We start from the raw sequence: 20,765 nt of genomic DNA, 5'->3' as shown, positions 1-20,765 counted from the left end.
TACTTAGTATTTTTAATGTTGCAAGACTTGAGTTGGATGTTAGTTACTTTAGATAGTCGCCTTGATTTTTTCTTACATCTCAGAATTCTTCTTAGTCCTTCATTTGTCCATCTACCATCCGCTCCTCTGGCTACAAACCCTGCTAGCCTCCATTACAAGGTCATTACAGTCAGCATTACATATATTCCTCCAGTTTGTTCCCTTCTCTATTTATACATTTTCCTGCCTCTTCTAACAATTTCCACCATTTATCTCTTCGTTCCTCGGTGATCAACCTGTAGTCTTTAAATTCGTTTTTCTATAGAAATTCCATACCTAATTTTCAGAAGTCAAACCTATTGATGCCCAATGATTGTAAATTTTCCAGTTCTGATTCAACAGAAGTCCCTTTTAGGAAACTTTATTTTCACTCATGTTCCTTTCCCTCGCTATCGGAGAAGCCATTCTCTTCAGCTACCCTAAGGCAAAAGCTATTTTCGGGTATTACTGTAGTTTACGTCTGCACTAAAATCAAACAACGCAGTGTCATAAAAAATGACGTGGATCATGTTTTATCAACATCTTCCTGGTGTGGAATCTGAGACATTGACCAGAGTTGCCTACAACAGTTTCCGTGAGACAGCTTGCCTGAATCGGTTTTCAGTTCTAAATTTCCAACTATCCTGATGAAGTCTTATGAAGGGTTTGGTAACGACTAGAATATTCGTCGCTATACTACCATTGGTTGAATCAATGTCTTGCTTCTCAAGAGTAATAGATTTAGCACAAGCCACGTGGAAATCAACATCCATTTCTATGCGACTTACAAAAGGTTTATTGTGCTATGTATACTTGTAAAACCAGCGTATTGTCGTATGTAGATAAAATCGACTTTTTCTAGATAATTAGGTGATAGTGTTGGGGATATTCTGTATATTACAGGAAGGAGGTTGTTTGGTCTACAGCTTTTTCTTGCCTTGCCTGCCTCCCGTCTTGTAACTTACACCAACTACAGTATTGTTCCTGTTCTATAAATATCTTTCCCATATCCTTTTGTATTATTCTACCTCTAGCTTAAATAAATTATATTGAGACATAGTCATGTCTAGGAGGCTTTCCTCTTTGTCCTTCGAATGGCTATGTGCCGCTAATCTACTCCTTTCTGAATGTATTTATTTCCGCTATTAACCACCTGTGTCTCACATTAATCTCTTTGTAATATTTCTGCTAATATTTAAATTCTGCTAATATTTAAATAAATCTTGAAAAACTTGGACAATTTTCTTATTATTCTTATTTACTGTGTCATTCACCATTTTAAGTGAAAAAATATGATTTCTACACTACATACGCTCCCGATTTTTTGTCTTCTTATTTGTAATTGAGTCAATTTTTTTTTTTCTTCTCAAATTTTCACTATCCATAGCCGCATCCTCTTGAAGACATTTCCGACTAGTCTCGTTTAGTCAAGCAAATTCTATCATATTTCTGTTTTTGTTTGCTTGGAACTTACACCTACTACGTTTTGAATTTGTCTTACTTATACTTCCATTACATCTTTTGCTCTTTGCATAAGTACCTTTGTTAAATAATTACTCCTTTCGTCTATGTTTGTATAATATACATTTTCTAAGATGCAGAACTTGATATCCCTATTATTAAATAATCACATTTCCACATTTCGGATTTCCTATCTGATGAATGTATATCTTTCTGTCTTTGCATGTATATTTAAGCTGTATGTTATATTTTTAAGAGTTTTAGGGGCATTGTGTCCTGCAAAGTTTATTTATTGTTTGACAAACTATAGTCAGTTCCATTTTCTTCTTCTTGTTCTTCTTCGTCTTCCGTTAGTTAGTATTGATGCCACCCAGTACAGGCTCCACTATGCTCAAAATTTGGCAAATTTATGTTTATTTAATTCTGCCATTAGATGTAGTCGCTGCCGCCGCACTCGTCAATGTAATCTAAGAGATAAAATCGTGTGCGCCACCTCTGTGCCAATTGTGGAAACTATGTTCTGTGTGTCTACCTGATTGTGTATCGTATTTTTTAAAGAAGAGCATGGGGACTAGCCCAGCGTTTGCCTAAATAAGCGTGGGAAACCACCTGAAAACCACCCTCAGGCTGGCCACTGCACTGTCATGGTTGTTAATCTGCTGCGGGGAATCGATTCAGATCTGACTCACCTACCACTCCAGCAAGTTAGCATGCTGCTCGTTAACCTATATGCACAGGTCTGGTCAATTTCATTTTAGTTTCGGTTATTGCGTGTAACATCAGTTTTCTGTTTGTTCTCCTCTGAGTGAATGTATTAAAGCCGTTTGCACTGTTCTTCTTAGTAAAGTCTACTAATGTATGTACACTGCCACTCAAAGTTTCCCACTGAGTGGTTAATGTTTTTGTTGAAATTCCTATTATTATTTTATAGATTTGTGTAACTCTTTGTACAAGTTTTCTCCTTCCTGATCTGAATTTAAGCCCACTGCTGCATGCACTTCGATGATTTCTATATTAAAAAAACTCGACTTTAATGTAAATTTAACCTAGCAGCAACAAAATGGGGGATGATCTATAATCTTTATCGATCAGCATTACCCTTAATTGATAGGAGAGTATTTAAAGAGTTACAGATCGCGAATTGCTGATACCATTCATGTAAAAGCACTTTCTTCTTTAAAAAATTGTTACGAAGTTTCCCTGTAACATTCTTCTTTGCTGGTCCGTTTAATTTTTTAATTTTTATTTGTAAGAAGTATTATGGTTCAAACTACAAACAAAAACTTCTGTATAAGGTTTTTATTAACTCTTCAGTTATGAGAGGTAACCAGAATATGTAGCAGAATGCAGTCGTGCTGAACCATTTCAAATTTGTATGATTTATTATGAAACCAAATGCGGACTACAGCGAACAGGCTACATCTTTTTTCCGAACAGAGTCTGGTGTAGCGTGGTGTGGTGCTCTAAATTGCTATTCTGAACACATTTGCTATAACCTTGGACAATATTTTGGTTTAATAGCTGTCCGAACAGGGAAGCATGTCTTACACAAACGTATTGTTGCAAACGGAACAATACTTAATTGTCTATATGTATTCAGGTTTGAAGAGGGATAAATAAATTTATCTTCATTGTAGTGTTATAGGTAAAATCAGCTACTCCCGATCGCTTAATAACATGCGTTTCTCAGCAGATTTCGAAATGATTTTAATCCATCATAGCTCGCCGAAATTGAGACAGAAATAGTTTTCAAAACGAATTTCCGACATTACTGGTTAATCAAGAAAGAAGGTTTTCAATTTTATTACGCTTGCTTACTAGTATCCTTATCATAAGCTGAAGTCAAATAAGCTATGTAATGTATTAGCTATTGAAAACTGTCTCCCATCAATATAAATTAACAATACAGCATGTTTAGATCCATTTCTCAGCAATGAGCTTAAAAATTTTAGCTTTCAGAGTATTTGTGCTAATTACATCATTACGGTCTTCAATTGGCCGTTAAGGAATTTATATAGTGTCCTTGGTCCCGAAGCTTTCTGAAGGGTCAGACTGTGAGTCCACAAGTCTTCCAGTGTGATAAAAGAATTTTTGTTGAAATTCTGCAGGACCTTCAGTCATATCATGAGTACAGTCTGGACATATTCCATTTCGTTTAAGCCAAGATTTTGTGTTTTCAGTAAAGAAGATACTGTTTAACTAAGCAGGCTTTCAGTAGATGTTATTGAAACAAGTTCACAGAAAAGAAGCTACTCTGGTAAAATCTTATTACTACCAATACGAAGTTGTTCTACCAAATGAGTATCCTTGTGAATATATTTTATCGTGCCACTTGAAGTGCAAATCGACTGTTGTAAAAATTCGCAATCAATTTTTGACACAGAATTTCTGTGAGTGATGAGAAAGTCGAGTGGTTTCTGATGGTTGAGCATAGGATTTATCTGAAACTGCAAACCAAAATTGAAATAAACTCATATCCGACTTGTGGCATCACCTGTCAATCCAACCCCACATGCATCATAGTGTTGGCAACGTAACTGCAGGTTTCTGTCAGGCGGCTATAGCGGTCGTGCAGCGGACCCAGTGATATACGCTCGCTGAGCCTTGCCTTCATCAGCTCTGTACCACGAGAGACCTCTGCCGCCGCTACATAGGTCAGTGGAAGCCACACAGCCCATTCGCACTTGGAGCCTTTTCGCTACATGAAGATAATCAGACACTGCGTAGTTGTGACTCCAACACCATCACTCATGCTTTAGTTCAGAGAGCCTCATCCTTGTTGCTATTCCTTCAGATGGACTCAGTATCTTGCTGCATTATTAGTAATGAGGTTTCATACACTTGGAGAAATACATGTTAAGTAACTCTTCTGTTTACTTTGTTAACTTGTTTGCTAAACATTTCTGCTTCTGTCCAGCTTTCCTATGATGGCCGTTGCCACACGAGTGTGTAACCCATCTATCGTTAACATTGTGAACGAAGTCATACACAACACGAATTTTTACTTAAATCAAAACTTCTTTGTGAAGATGAACTGGAAATCAGTGGGCACTGTCTTCGTCACAGCCTTCTAGATACGTCTGCAGTACATTTCAAGTGCATCACAGAAACATTAACAAAAAAAGTCTAGCATAATGAATGATTGGATCACTGAAAGAAATATCAGAGGACAGGAGATGAAGACAGTAAAAATCTTTAATGGATTAGAAGTAACAGCCAACCACCTGCAAAATACAAGTTTATTAGACCTTTACCATCGTTTTAAAACCATGGTATTCAGAAGATATTGTGTGTAGAATCACATTATCTATAGCCAATGTGGGAGTCGTTGACTGTGTCTAATATGAATCATACATATAATCACCTTTTAAAATACATTATATAAAAGTAGTAGCCATCTACTGTAGGGCTTTGTTTCAGAACTTTTTAAAATATCACACATTGGAAGCTGGACACAACAACGTATAATATTTCACTTGAAAGATGTGAATAAAACTGACATTTAAATACTAGTCGAATCGCTAACATCCATCATTAACTCATGGTCAAGTGCAGTGTCTTTGCAATTTTACGTTATTTTTGTAGCCCTTGCCTACCGTGCGAGTGGCGTCTTTAATTGGAATATTTAATTGAATAGATGAATTTGACACTGTAATATCTGACACAAGTAAATTATGACCCACCAAATATATCAGAAAGCAATATATCTATCAAATTAAACAATGATCCCAGCGTATTCAGTTTGTTACATGTATGAAATCAAATGCACAATAAATGGGTTTAACAATCATTGAAATCAATAAGATAACGCATTTCAAATTTGGATAAGGGAGTCTAGAAACATAATTAAAGTGTGCACGTATCACGACAAAACATTTACACTCAGAGAAGTCAACCTTGACTGTCGTAGGCTACTGCATAGAAAATTTTACGGAAATGTGTGTGCAGCTATTGTCAAAGTTGATAAAGTGTCGAACTTGTAACTACAAACAAGCCTTCAAAATGAAGGCGGAAATTATTGAACATCGTTACGAACGATTTCCTTTTCCCTACAGTTCACCTCACTGCTGCAGCTGAATCTCCCCACACTGACAATCTGGAAGTAACTTCCGAGGTGGCTGCAATATCAGTCATTGGTAGGTACAAACAACTTCTTTCCGTCTGCATCTAACTCAACCGGAAGAGACCCTTTCGTCCCAGATGAGCAGAAGTTCTGAAGGAGCCTTGATGTGGCGAGGGTCTACTGAAGAAGTCGTCTAGAAGTATAGTCTTGAACTGAAGAAACCTGCCTGAAACATGACTGTCTACAGAGATCTTCCGAAAAGGGAAACCATGAGATCTGTATTTTTCGTCGCTGCATAATTTTCCCTGTCTGAATATTAAATCTTGTGAGTGCTAACAAGATGATGGTGTCTCTTCCTCACTCGTTTTGTAGGTGGTTAACCAATTCAGGCCGGTAGGGCCTAGGAGTGTTTCAGTGTCCCAGGCTCTGCAAAGAAGTCCCAAACTTCCTGTTTCTGTTCCATTTAATAAGGTGGTAGCTTATCAACCTGTGTACTTTAGCGAAGTTTGACATCATGCTGATTTCCTCTACAACTTCATTTCTCTGCGTCTCTGGCCGTGAAACAGCACATGTCCCACAGGACAGTTTCTGAGAAACAGACCCGGTTGTCTTGCACATCCTGGAGACATAGCGTGCATTGTGTGACTTCAGATGCTCAGTGCCACAGCAGCATTCTTTCTTAAACTGCCCATTCAGTCAGCCAACCCATTCTGCTGAGCGTGATGCTAACCCGTCTGAATATGTGTGGGGACACTGCGATTGGTGTGGTGACCCTACCTGCGCCCAGCCACGTGGCAGCTTTCACCATGCGGAATCAGAAGGGAAAAGGGAAAGGTGTGTGGTAGCAGGTAACGGTCGGGGCTAGCAGTGGAGCCGACGCACTCGGACCATGGACGCGGCTGCTGTAAAATCGTCCACCACAAAGGCGAACATGTGGGGACAGAGATGTTCAACAGGGCGTGTTGACCAACCAGCCAGTTTGTAAATGGTGGCTTTATTCTTGTTCTACAAAACTCAGCTATTTCCGACATTATAACTGCCTCTCATTTCTCTTCACACAGAGAGCAAGCAACGATTCTGTGAATAGTAGTGGTGGTTGCCTTCCTGTCGTTTCATGGCCCTATAGAGCAACCCTCGTCCTCAGTGCAATACAACGTCCTTTCATGGTGGTTTCTCTTGTAGCTACACAAGCAATTTAACATAGGAAACCGCAATATAACTAGGTACGTGTTGACTGTCATTGGTACCAATGCACATTTCGCTATTCGCTGGGGTTTAATTTATTATGGTTTAATCTGGCTCTGTATTAAGCGTTTTACGTAAGTTACAGCACAATTTGGTAAAAACAGTAGTGTAACATCAGGTATGAAGCATATGGACTTGTCTAGTGGCTGTTGGTGCATGAGTTAAAGGCAGTGTGGACGTGGTTAGGGATCTTAAAGTTTCACTGGTTGGTAGCTTGTCCACTCGGCATTGTTTACATTTTACAATAGCACGGTAACCGCAAACGTTGTTGCATGAGGGTATGTGCTTGTGTAAATATACTCGCAATTGCCTTATACCAATCCGAATAGGGAGTTTGTTAGCAGGAGATCACCTTTCTGCAAAATTATTGATTACCCTTCCACAAGGAGCTATCACTGAACTGATCTGTTCAGCAGTGACTTCAAAAGGAAATTCAAAAACACGAACAGTTCTTGAATGAAACAACAGAGCTACTGTTATTAGTCACTGCTTATTTCTATCCACAACGCGTTTCGAATGTTTAAATCTCCATGATGGAAGCTTAAACATTCGAAACGCGTTGTGGATATAAATAAAAAGCGAATGACAACAGTAAACTTGTTGTTTCATTCGATGTCAAAAGTCATGGTAAAGCCTAACCTAAAATGTTCGCATTCAAACGAACAGTTCTAATTTCAGATGCTGCCTGTATGATAGGAACTTGACTAATGTTGTCATCAAAAGGTCTGTAGTTGCCATGGTTCGAAAAGGACGTAGCCTTAGACATTAACAGGGTTGTGAAACTGGCATGACTGCACTTGTGCATACGTTTAATCGGGAAAACGGCTGGCTTCAGGACCTATGTTTATTAATATGATTTGCTGATTTCGTTGCCATCCACTCGCCCCTTTCTTTTGTACATGTGACAGTCAAACATCTTGTCTGCAGACAAAGTTTTTGAATATTTGAAATTCAAATTCCATCCTATTATTTACATATTTATTGCATTGTGTCCTTTACCTAAAATTTAAACACAGGCTGCATACATTCTTACTTAGATTACCCCATCACCAGACATATTTTTCCCTTATACATCGGCAAGTAATGATAATAAAAGGACTACCACGTCTCACACAACTTCCCATTACCATAACTATTTCTGCTGTTGCAAGACTCTGCCTAAGAAAATTAGTGCACCTGAAAATACGGCGTCGATTTTGATCCGATGATGGCATGTGGTACATAAGGGGTAGTAGATGTTCTGATAATGGTTTCAATGTCGTCTACCAACAGAGAGCCTAGTGGCATAATTCCAGAACGCCATATCTGGGTCTGTTCTTTAATAGAGAACGTTCACAGCCAAAAGGCTCAGTTGAGGCCTTCCGAATGGCGGGATGGTCCTTTCAGAGAATTGCCACACAAGTTGGATGTGCTGCGTCAGTTCTGCAACGATGCTGGTATCAGTAGTCATGTCAATATTCTCTCTCCTGTGGATAAGATATTGGACATCCAAGCAGCACATACGCCCGCCAGGATCGTCTTATTGTATGGGGTTGGGTTGTTTGGGGTAAGAGACCAGACTGCGAGGTCATCTGTCTCATCGGGTTAGGGAAGGACGGAGAAGGAAGTCGGCCGTGCCCTCTCAAAGGAACCATCCCGACATTTTACCGGAGCGATTTAGGGGAATCACGGAAAACCTAAATCAGGACGGCCGGACGCGGGATTGAACCGTCGTCCTCCCGAATCGAGTCCAGTGTGCTAACCACTGCGCCACCTTGCTCGGTCTTATTGTAAGGGAACGTACAGCTACCACAGCACAGATAGGAGGTCTTGTGAGCCCAGATTTGCCAACACGGTTGCAAACTAGTTATTAGCAGCGGATTACTGGCACAAACACATCCAGCGTCTTCCACTCACGATACAGTATCAACGTGCGAGGCTTCACCGGTGTCGTCAAAGGATCACTTGGAATTTGGAAGTACGCGCTGTGGTCCTCAGCGATGAAAGCAGATTCTGCCTGCACTCAAGTGATGGACATTTGCAAGTACGATGTCGACATGGTGAGCACTGTCTCGTAGAGTGCATTTGTCCAATACACACTGGCCCCATCCCACGCCTTATGATCTGAGACGCGATAACTTACAATTCTCGTTCATCTTCGGTGTTTCTGGAGAGGACGCTAACAAGTGATCGGTATGTGTAGACTGTAGTTAGACCCGTAATTTTGCCGTTCTTGCAACAGGATGGTGATGTGTTGTTCTGACTGGGTAATGCTTGCGCACGCACAGCCTGTGAAACTCAACGTGCTCTGCAAGACGTACAGCAAATACCCTGGCCAACACGATCTCAGAACTTGTCGCAAATCGAGCACATGTGGGATGTGATGGGATGAGAAGTGACTCGTGTGACTTGTCAGCCAATAACTCTTACAGAACTACGTGAACAGGACAAGCAGGCGTGGAATAACGTATACTAGGACAGCATGTGCCACCTGTACGATCGACTGGATGCCAGAGTCAGCGTCTACATTGCCGCCCTTGGAGGCTACACTACGTTCTAATATCTGTGTTTCAGTATAAGTCGGTATCTGGTACTAGAATCTTGTGCTATTGATCTGTAAATGTAATCATTTCATATACTCCATATTCATTGTCGCCACTTGAGTGCAATGGAAAGCACACTGGACTCGCATTCGGGAGGATGGCAGTTCAAACCCATGTCTGACCATCCAGAGTGAGAATTTCCATGATTAACCTAAATCGCTCCAGCTAACGCCGGGATGCTTCCTTTGAAAGGGTACAGCCGATTTCCTTCCCCATCCTTGACACAACCCGAGCTTGTGTTCTGTCTCTAATGATCTCGATGTCGCCGGGACGTTAAACCCCATCTTCCCTCCTTCCGTGAACTGGAAACCTCTATACTAATTTTTTTCCAGCAGTGCATGTCAATCATCACTATTGGGTAACAACCGTTTCCCTCCTATCAGTCACTACTGCGTACTATAAATAACTGAAATGCACAAAATTGTTAAGGCTTTTGTGGCCACTTGTTGACAAACTGCCTATTGGCTTCTGTCTCGAGACTTCGGCCGACGTTCATCTAATGATTTTACTGACGTTTCGCCATCACAAGTGGCTGGTATTGTCAAAGCTTCACCCTCCATTGCCTACTGTGTAGTCTAGTGTTTAGCAAATTACTCTAAGTTTTCGTTTTTTCGTAAATCTTAGTACATATTCTTCTACGAAGCAGATTTCTCGTGTAATTTTGCGCCTTCAGAAGAACCACGTCGCATCTCTACCTTTAGATACAGGGCGTTACAAAAAGGTACGGCCAAACTTTCAGGAAACATTCCTCACACACAAAGAAAGAAAATATGTTATGTGGACATGTGTCCAGAAACGCTTACTTTCCATGTTAGAGCTCATTTTATTACTTCTCTTCAAATCACATTAATCATGGAATGGAAACACACACCAACAGAACGTACCAGCGTGACTTCAAACACTTTGTTACAGGAAATGTTCAAAATGTCCTCCGTTAGCGAGGATACATGCATCCACCCTCCGTCGCATGGAATCCCTAATGTGCTGATGCAGGCCTGGAGAATGGCGTATTGTATCACAGCCGTCCACAATACGAGCACGAAGAGTCTCTACATTTGGTACCGGGGTTGCGTAGACAAGAGCTTTCAAATGCCCCCATAAATGAAAGTCAAGAGGGTTGAGGTCAGGAGAGCGTGGAGGCCATGGAATTGGTCCGCCTCTACCAAACTAAAATGAGCTCTAACATGGAAATTAAGCGTTTCCGGACACATGTCCACGTAACATCTTTTCTTTATTTGTGTGTGAGGAATGTTTCCTGAAAGTTTGGCCGTACCTTTTTGTAACACCCTGTATAGTGTTAGTACACAGCATACAGGTCACATCATTGCATTGGCATTTGTTTACTTATTTCCTACAGTAGCTTTTGGGTAAGCAAAGTTTCTAGTAAAAGTAACTGTTAATACATTCATTTTCAGCAGAGAAATTAATATCTGTTTTCAGAGCTCAGGCTATAATGAGAACGCTGCAGAGCACATTTTAGGGTTTTGCCTATATTCCAAGAGAAATAATTATATAATTTTTAAACAATGTTATTACAGTTACTCAGTATTTCTGTTCTGTCCTAAAGACACTACCTTTTTTTATATAATTATTCACTTTTAGATAAACTGTATCTTCAAATGGCACGTAATTTATGTAAATCGTTCCTTATGTCTGACGTTGACGTCATGCAGCACAAAGACGGCCTCACCACATCTATATAATGCAATGCTGCCAAGCAAACAGCACAGTTTCAGCGACTGAGGTCTAGTGACTCTTCTGGGCATTGTAACTTCAGATGATGGTTAACGACTCTTCCATTTTAATAAATATAAATCACTTTATTATAAGTCATCGACTTCTTTATGTAACTAATACGATTCCTATAATTCACAATGCTATTCTGAAGATGAAACAGCACATTTAAAAAAAAAAAAAACCTTCCTATCTAGACTGTATTTCACTAATATTAACAGACTACGAGCTTATCCATTATCGGACCAAATTTGCGACTCGATTCAAGACTTCCTTGCAGACGGAATTAACATGACGCTCTTAAGGCAACGAAATCGACAGATGTAAACGTAATTTCCGGAGTACTCCAAGGAAGTGTGATAGGACCTTTATTATTTACAAGGATGTAGGAGAAAACGAGACCCTCCAGGGTAGCTGAGAGCGCTAATGCGTTGCTTCCTGGACTCGGTTAGGCGCGCCGACCCCGGATCGAATCCGCCCGGCGGATTAACGACGAGGGCCGGTACTCCGGCCAGCCTGGATGTGGTTTTTAGGCGGTTTTCCACATCCCGCTAGGTGGATAACGGGCTGGTCCCCAAGTTCAGCCACAGTTACACGACTCACAGACATTTGAAAACTTTCACACTATTTCATGACTTACACTAGAAGCAGACAGCAGGGGTACACTACTTCCGTCCTGGGGGGTTTGGAGTTGGCGGCAGGAAGGGCATCCGGCCACCCTCTGCAGTTAACACTGCCAAATCCGTCATAACAAAGCCGACCCCGCGTTGGAGCGGGACAAAGGCCAGAGAAAGAGATAAAGAACGAAAGAAGGAAAGAAAACAGTGGATGTTCTTTAAACCGTTCGCAGATGAAGCGGTTGTCTATAACAAAGTAGCAACGCCAGAAGACAGTATCGATTTGCAGAATGATCTGCAGAGGATTCAAGGATGGTGTAAGCCCTGACAGTTAACCCTGAACGTTAGTAAATGAAACATATTGCCCATATTTAGAAAAAGATAGCGTTTACTGTACAACTGCACTACTGATGAGAAACTGCTGGAAACAGTATCTGCGTTAAAATATCTCAAGAGCGACGTTAAGTGGAATGACCATATAAAAAAAGAACTGTACGAAAATCAGATGCCAGGCTGAGATCGGTAGGGAGAATTTTAAGGAAATGTAAATCATTTCCGAAGTAAGAGGCTTATAAAGCGCTTGTTAAACCGACTCTTGAGTATTGTACATCAATATGGGATCTTTACCGTGTAATTGATAGAAGAGATGGACCAGATCCAACGAAGAGCGACGCGTTTCCCCGTGGGATCGTTTAGTCGGTGCTAGAACGTTACAGAGATACTCAACAAACTCCATGGCAGACGTTACGAGAGAGGCGTTGCTCATCAAGAAGAGGATTTCTACTGAAATTCCGAGAGACCACTTTCCAGGAAAAGTCGGACAACATATTACTTACTCCCATATACTTCTCGGGTAATGACCACAACGAAAAAAATCGGGAAATTAGAACCAATACAGAGGCTTAGCGATAATCATTCTTCCCACGCGCCATTCGTGGCTGGAACAGGGTAAGGGGTATCATTTAGTGGTACCAGAAGTACGCTCCGGCCTGTGGAGTATGATGTAGAATTAGATGTACAGATTTACATAACTGTAATAATAACAGTTTTGTCTGACCCATTCGCCAGGCACTCCATTCTCTCCTGTTCGAAGGTGCACCCTGCTGGTTTCTTGGGCGATGCAGAGGAGGTCGTTGTGGTGGGATCTGCCTGTCAGCTCCCTGGTTGCAGGGGACGACTCCCCTATTTCGAGGGAGCATCGTTGTTGCGAATGAAGAACGCAGCCAAGTGCCGGCCCATGTCACCCCAGTCCTGTTTCCTTGGATGGCAAGACACACACGTACATGGCTATGCTTCCGCTCAGTTGTTGTAGCTATGTTTGTTACAATCAAAACCTGTTTTTAGTTAGAACGCGTTCTTACTAGTAAAAACTAGTTTATACTGGGCCACTTCGTCAAAACACGTTTTGCCTAGTTAAAACTAGTTTTAACTGGCTTTCGATTTTGACCAGCAGTAAATTCTAGTTGTAACTAAGTCTATCAGTATCAACTATTTTCAACTAGTAAGACGGCGTTCTAACTAAACTAGATAGAATTAGTTTTCACTAAATTTATTTAGGAGGGAAATATTAAAATTAAGAGCAATTACGTGTTGATTAAAATAAAAAACAGCATTTTTGTATTGTGCTATGCAATATTTATTGAGAATATTGATCATACATATAAGTCATTAATATTAAGTACAGCAATACAAAAATAACCATACACTGAAGAAAGATTTTAAGGAACATTACAGAGCCATATTAACAGTATTAGTTACGAACGTGAAAACAAAATAATCATACAGTAAAAGTATATTATTTACGCATACATTTGACAAAAGTTGCAACAGTCTTAAAGACAGAGAAACGAACCAAAAGAATTTAACAATTAAATGTTGATTATTTGCTATTGCAAGGCAAACTGTCGTGACATTTTGACTTAGGAAGGTTTCCTTTTTTCCTAAAAAAGCACCTTTTTGAAATACATGCCTTCTTACACACACAGCGATCCTAAGGCTACCTCCTTGGCAGCAGTTCTTAATGATACCTTTGTCTCTGGCACGTCTTCCAGCTGCAAGAATTTCTCTTTGGACACGTCGAATTCGCATTTGGAAGAGAACTTATAATTAGATTGTTTGAAAGGTGATTAGGTACTTTGTGGTGTCACCGCCAGACACCACACTTGCTAGGTGGTAGCTTAAATCGGCCGCGGTCCATGTAGTACATGTCGGACCCGCGTGTCGTCACTGTGTGATCGCAGACCGAGCGCCACCACAAGGCAGGTCTCGAGATACCATATAGCACTCGCCCCAGTTGTACGACGACTTTGCTAGCGACTACACTGACGAAGCCTTTCTCTCATTTGCCGAGAGATAGTTAGAATAGCCTTCAGCTAAGTCCATGGCTACGACCTAGCAAGGCGCCATTAGCCTTACATAGTTGATAGTTATCGTATGAAATGTCTCATCAAGAATGCTGTATTCACACAAGGAATAAAAGTTAAGTATTCGAGGAGCTGCATACTTTTCTTATTAGCATTCACTACATATCCTGTTCCAGAATTCACGCCCGTCTGCGTTAGATAGCGTGCATTTCGGCCTCCTCTATCTACAAGGTGTTGGCACATTTGCCAACACATCATACCTAATACATATTTGTAAAATACATTACAATATAAGTATTAAAACTTAACACCACGCATAGGCTGTTGTCTGCCCATTTTGTGCAGATGTTGAATTCGCAGCGTCGCTTCTCAGTCTTTCGTCGCAGCCTCCTGTAGTGCAGTGGAAGGGGACTGACTGATAAAGGTGTCGTATTACCCAAGCAATTCTTGGACTGACGTCGATAACTTTCTCTGGGATCTGCCAATTCTTCTCGCATTACATCAGGTCTTCCGTGACGATTAAGTTGCTGCTGCGTCAAAGATTTTGGCATACAGCGTACGTCTTGCAGCGTTGATAACATCTTCGTTGACCGAACACGGCGCGCAGTGTGTTGCCCTTATCTATGCGGGGGACGGCACTTTTAAACCTCCCATCAGCGCACTGCCAGGCCGCTGTCCCGAATGAGGGACGCCACGCATACAGGTTACCTGAGGACGCTAAATTCGCGTGGCCTCACTACCTGCGACTTTGGCCGGCGCATCTTTTCAAGCAGTCACACCAGAGCTTCAACAATGGTTTTATCAGTCAATCCAATTCCGCTGCGCAACAAGATGCTGCGACGAAAGACCGAGAGACGACACTGTGAGTTCTCCATCTGCAGAAATTCATTGGCAACAACGATGCTCCCCCAGAATAGGGTAGTTTTCCCCTGCAACCTGGGATCCGACAGGCAATGGAAGAGGCAAATCCCACCACTACCTCTACGCCGTCCAAGAAACCAGCAGGGTGCGCCTTCGAACTGGGGAGGATGGAGTCCCTGTTGAATGGAACAGACAAAACTGTTACTATTACCGTTATGTCAATCTGTACATTTAATTCTACATCATACTCCGCAGGTCACCTAATGATGTATGGAGGAACATACTTCTGTTACCAGTAACTGATCCCCCCCTACCCTGTTCCGGTCGCGAATGGCGCGTGGGAAGAATGATTGTCGGTAAGCCAATGTATTGGCTTTAACTTCTCGAATTTTTTCGTTGTGGTGCACGTGACAACTATTCGTGGAGACATGTTGTGGACTTCACTTTTATGTGTGGGTGGTACGTCTGGACCTGTTACGAGGATAGTTGTCGTTGCTTTTCTGTCCTACAGCTCCTGTAAGCTACCGTGTGTAGTAAATGGATTCTCCAGTTCGTGTGGTTCACGAAATTACTGGCCCCTTAAATTTATTGCCGGGTATTAATAATTGCTAGTAGGTGGTTTTGAGAAACGAGTAAAAATTAGTACGCCACGGATAACGCAGTATTTCTTTGTTGAACGACTACAGAAAGTACCTATACAGATCTTACTAGGCAGTATATATAGCTTTCATTTTCTTAATTTCGTGACCCAGGATTCGACTGAGGTACTGATTTTGAGCTATTCTCTATGATGAGGGAGCAAATAATTAGCAAAAGATATGGCTTAAAAGATATTTATCCAGCATCAATGGCGTTTAAACTACTGGTTTATTTCTGTTGCAATGAACGTGGTCACAATTGGTCTCGCTACTTAACATCGTCCAGTTCCCCCACGTAATTATGGAATGGGAGACTGGAACGCAGCTATTGGGCACGTAAAACAAGTTGAGCAAAACGCTACAAGTGAACTAGGTCAGGGTGGAAAAGAATTTCAAAATCTTTGTCAAGTCAAAGGGCATTAAAATCAGATCCTTTGCTAAATGTACGAGCTTAAACCATGTATATTCCGTAATGCACAACAGTGCCAACAAATCAAATAATTATGGGGGAGAACGCGAAACATTATTACTTCACACGTGGCCAAGTTTCAGTGGGCAACAAAAATCCAGAAAAATACAAAACACAAGATTACTCCTTCGCTATTTACACTCGCGCAGCATCGTATGGTTATCCATCGTTTACATTTTCAGTCCGAAACTACACCGAATCAGTGTGGCGACTGCTCCGACCTACCACGTGGCGCGAAAACAAGTCCACAAAGGAAACATAGAAAATAAATAAAAATCCCCCAAAATATTACTGAAAATGTAAGAGGAGATTAAAACACATTTAATGAGTGGATTTCCGTTAAGCGGAGAGCAGTAATAATGACCGTTAGCTTCAGGTTCATGGTGCTGGCGTGACCAAAGTCCAAACGTAAAGTTCAACTGAAATGTGAATAAACTGTGAAAATAAACTCCCTTGTGGGGGTTTAGTGGTTATCTTACATCTGATTTGAACAACTGGACTTCATTACAGAACAGATTTCACACAGTCGAATATCTTTGTTACTTTACCAAATCGAGAGCTGCGTCTCCACGTCTGTTCAGTGCCCGGTCCCAGGAGCAAGAGAAGACCGGACACCTCGCCTAACCGAACTTCGTTCAAAAGGTGGTTGGGGGAAGATTCGCCAACCTAACAGACCCGAACCGCGAGGCTTCGCGAGCTCTTTGACCTGACTTGCCCACAATCTTTGCTAAACATGCTCACGTTTAGGGGGATGGTACTATCCTACCACAGAACCACTCTACACATGCACAGCTACGACCTTTGACCAAGCTTTCTGCTACATCATTAACTATCTCAATCACACAAACCAGGTCGCATAAAGGAATGGCAACTAGGAAATGTGGCACACATAAAATGAATGACTGAATAAATAAAAATAAAAAAACACTTGGTCCATTCTCTTCTGTATGTTACCCTAGTAATTACTTTTGCTGAATAAAAAGCACTCGCAATAGTTTTCATGTGCCAGGATTTATTCAAGAAGATATGGATCGGGACAACAAGTTCCGTTTCAGTGTTCATTAAGCGAGAGGTATATGGGAGTAAGTAATATGTTGTCCGACTTTTCTCGGAAAGTGCTCTCTTGCTGATGCACTACGCCTCTTTTGTAACGTCTGCTAGGGGAGTTTGTTGATTGTCTCTGTAACGCTCTCGCGCCGACTAAACGACCCCGCGATGAAACGTGTTGCTCTCTGTGGGATCTTCTCTCTCTTGCATCAGTTATACATAGTATAGATCCCTGACTGACGAACAGCTCATGTCCTACTCAAGAACCGGTTGAATAAGGCCTCTTTCTTCCTGAATGCTTTACATTTCCTTAAAATTCTTCCTACCAATCTGGCATCTGCTTTTCGTACAATTTGTTTATATGGTCATTCTGGAGGTGTTTTACGGCAGATACTCTTTCCGGCAGTTTCTTATCATCAATGTAGCTGTACACTAGTGGCTTTCTTTTCGTAACTATGCGCAATATGTTACATTTATTTCCATTGAAGGTTAACTGTCAGAGCTTGCGCCATCCTTAAATCCACTGCAGGTCATTCTGAAAATCGATACTATCTCCTGGCGTTGCTACTTTGTTATAGACAATCGCATAAATCTGAGACTCAGTCTTTGAACTAATATCAACACTAAGCATTTCTGAGTTTCAGTTTCTTATTTGATTGTTCCAGCATTCGAGACTGTTTGTTTCTATCAAGAAGATTACTCTCGTTATACAAGTCACTGAACAACAATTTGAACAAAAGTGGTAGGATAGGAAGACAGCATCGAACACAGGACTTTGAGTATAGGATCTGGGGGTCGCAGTCGCTTATTTTCGGTGCTGCAGGAATGTAATTGAAATCTGACATACGGACGACTTTACTCAAAATGAAATGTAATTAACAGGTAACGTATAAGTAAACAAAACGTTTGTACTAATCAATGGTCGCGTAGAGAACTTAGAGCATCACTTACACGTGTATCCTACTTAGCTGACGCACCATACAGCAATTCTTTAGAGAACTAAACACTGAAGTGTCTATGTTTCATGTTTCAATATGTCCTAAAAAGGTCAAAGTAAATGAAAAATGAATATACTCTTGTACACAGGCTTGCCACCATTTAATTAACTTAAGTACGTCGTATAAAATGTTCAAATAGACCACCATTTCTCCTGTGGCATAGCGCCGTATATAATCAACTGCGACAGCTAGTTCCTGTACTTAAATTCCTTAGTTTGATGCTGTCTTTCTGTCCTACACTTCTGGCAAATTGTTTTTCCGCACCCTGTATATACCTCAACACCATAAAGGACCTTACACTTTACCTTGTAAATACACTTACTAATGTGTTATCCCTCTGTAGATGTTTGATTGCCTTTATTGGTCACCTCAGTTACCGACACATTACATTCCCAGATAGTAAGTTGTGGACGTCCTTCTTCATCACACACACATTCGGAAGTTTCTCCTCGTCCAATTCGGTGCCACCAGGTGGCGTAACACCCAAGATCTTTCTAGTCGTGTATTAAGTCCCTTTTGGGATTCAGGTGCCCTATTCTTAGCCTCTCTCTCCTACTTGGGAGGAAACCTAGGTGTGTCTTTCTGTTTGAGCATCGTTCCTCGTTTCTGTTTTATGAGAAATATCTCACTGTGAAATTGCTGGTTGCATATGCTCCGCATTCCTGTTAAATTCTGCACTTTATGATGTCCTTATTTCTTGACTAATATATCGCCGATTTTTATTCGTATCTGCAGATCAAATGGACATACCGCAGGTTTTACTTTGACTTTATTATGAGCAGAAGTCTACACACCCAGGCACCTGAACAGTATCCCATCATTGTAACTAGCATAACGTTATAATTCTTACTATTTTCATTGGTAGATTTTAATCATAAGTGGTTACGCTAATAATTCAGTTCATTAAATTCCTGCCTCTTTCCTTCAACGCGTGCACTGTAATCCTGTCGCTAAACAAAAAGACGCGTAGACATCTGGTGACGGATTTTCTGTCTATGGACCTGTTGATTAATTTCATGGGCAGCTCTTTTGAAAGATTTCCTTTTTTATCACATTGAGGTGATTTCCTATCTCTAAGGAACCCTTCCGGTTGTTTAGAGGAAAACTAGACTTGTAAGCCCTCACGATAACATAAAAACATCAGTGTCACTGCGTCCAAGTGAGAAAGCCAATAAGTCCGCAGTCACCTCTTAATATGCAACTGATATTGCGTCCCCGTCCTCCTAGGAGTAACTGTAATCGATCGCCGGACATCCGTCTGGACAGCCGTCGTCGTGCCGTCGTCTAGAATCCCCAAGAACCGTAGTAGAGGCAGTGAATGATGAGCAGCCCTCCCACGTCTTTCGTGGTGCGCATACTAGTGACTGAACTTCCTAAAAATAAAAATAAACCTTCTTGTGGTGTCACCGCCAGACACCACACTTGCTAGGTGGTAGCCTTTAAATCTGCCGCGGTCCGTTAGTATACGTCGGACCCGCGTGTCGCCACTGTCAGTGATTGCAGACCGAGCGCCACCACACGGCAGGTCTAGAGAGACTTCCTAGCACTCGCCCCAGTTGTACAGCCGACTTTGCTAGCGATGGTTCACTGACAAAATACGCTCTCATTTGCCGAGACGATAGTTAGCACAGCCTTCAGCTACGTCCTTTGCTACGACCTAGCAAGGCGCCATTGTCAGTTGCTATTGATATTGTAAAGAATGTACAGACAAGAGCTATGTTCAACATTAATGGATTAAAGTTAAGTATTCCACCAACTACATCCTTTTCTTCTAGTCTAACTTCCTTGTCCTGTTCCAGACGTCACGCCAGCCTGCGTGAGCTAAAACGCGTGCCTTTCGGCTTCCTCCAAACTCCGTGGGTTGGCTCCTGCCAATCCACAACACTTCTCCTGTGTCAGAAAATCACACGTTAATGGAAATTGAATCCTGATAACAATTTCACTAGTGTGGCAGTTCCCTTACTCTATCTCAAAGAAAGAAATGTCCTTGACCCCAAGCGATAATGTTTGGAATAAAATTTAGATCTCTCTACATAATTACGCTTGACTAAAAATCTCCTGGAAGAACTACTTTTAACATTATGAAATACGTTACTGGGAGACTAATGCACTGAAGGGAAAAAAATCTCAACACCAAAATATAATTAATGTATAGTAATGTAATTTTGGGGCAACGGCCTTGCCGCAGTGGATACACCGGTTCCCGTCAGATCACCGAAGTTAAGCGCTGTCGGGTGTGGCCAGCACTTGGATGGGTGACCATCTGGGCCGCCATGCACTGTTGACAGTTTTCGGGGTGCACTCAGCCACGTTGATGCCAATTGAGGAGCTACTCGACCGAATAGTTGCGGCCCCGGTCAAAGAAAACCATCGTAACGACCGTGAGAGTGGTGTGCTGACCGCACACCCCTCCTATCCGCGTCCTCAGCTGAGGACGACACGACTGTCGGATGGTCTCGATGGGCCACTTGTGGCCTGTTGACGGAGTGCATTAATGTAATTTCGGGAAAACATTTGTCTACATAATAAATTGAAGTGATTAACATTGAAAATGTGAACTCCTGGTACGTTGATAACTGGTGTAGCCACCAAAAAGTTGAATGCAAGCATGCAAACGTGCATACATTGTGTTGTACATATGCCAGATGTCAGTTTGTGGGATGGAGTTC

The 20,765-nt window shown here is 41.5% G+C and overlaps 1 pseudogene; it reads left to right on the top strand.

The window, feature by feature from the left end:
* The first annotated feature begins 20,265 nt into the window (after positions 1-20,265).
* Positions 20,266-20,383, top strand: LOC124607898 (annotated as a pseudogene).
* The last annotated feature ends 382 nt before the right edge of the window (positions 20,384-20,765 follow it).

The sequence above is a fragment of the Schistocerca americana genome, chromosome 3, assembly GCF_021461395.2.
Source record: "Schistocerca americana isolate TAMUIC-IGC-003095 chromosome 3, iqSchAmer2.1, whole genome shotgun sequence".
Lineage (NCBI taxonomy): Eukaryota > Metazoa > Arthropoda > Insecta > Orthoptera > Acrididae > Schistocerca > Schistocerca americana.
Note: the sequence above shows the minus strand (reverse complement) of the source record. Positions and strands in the feature narration are given on the sequence as shown.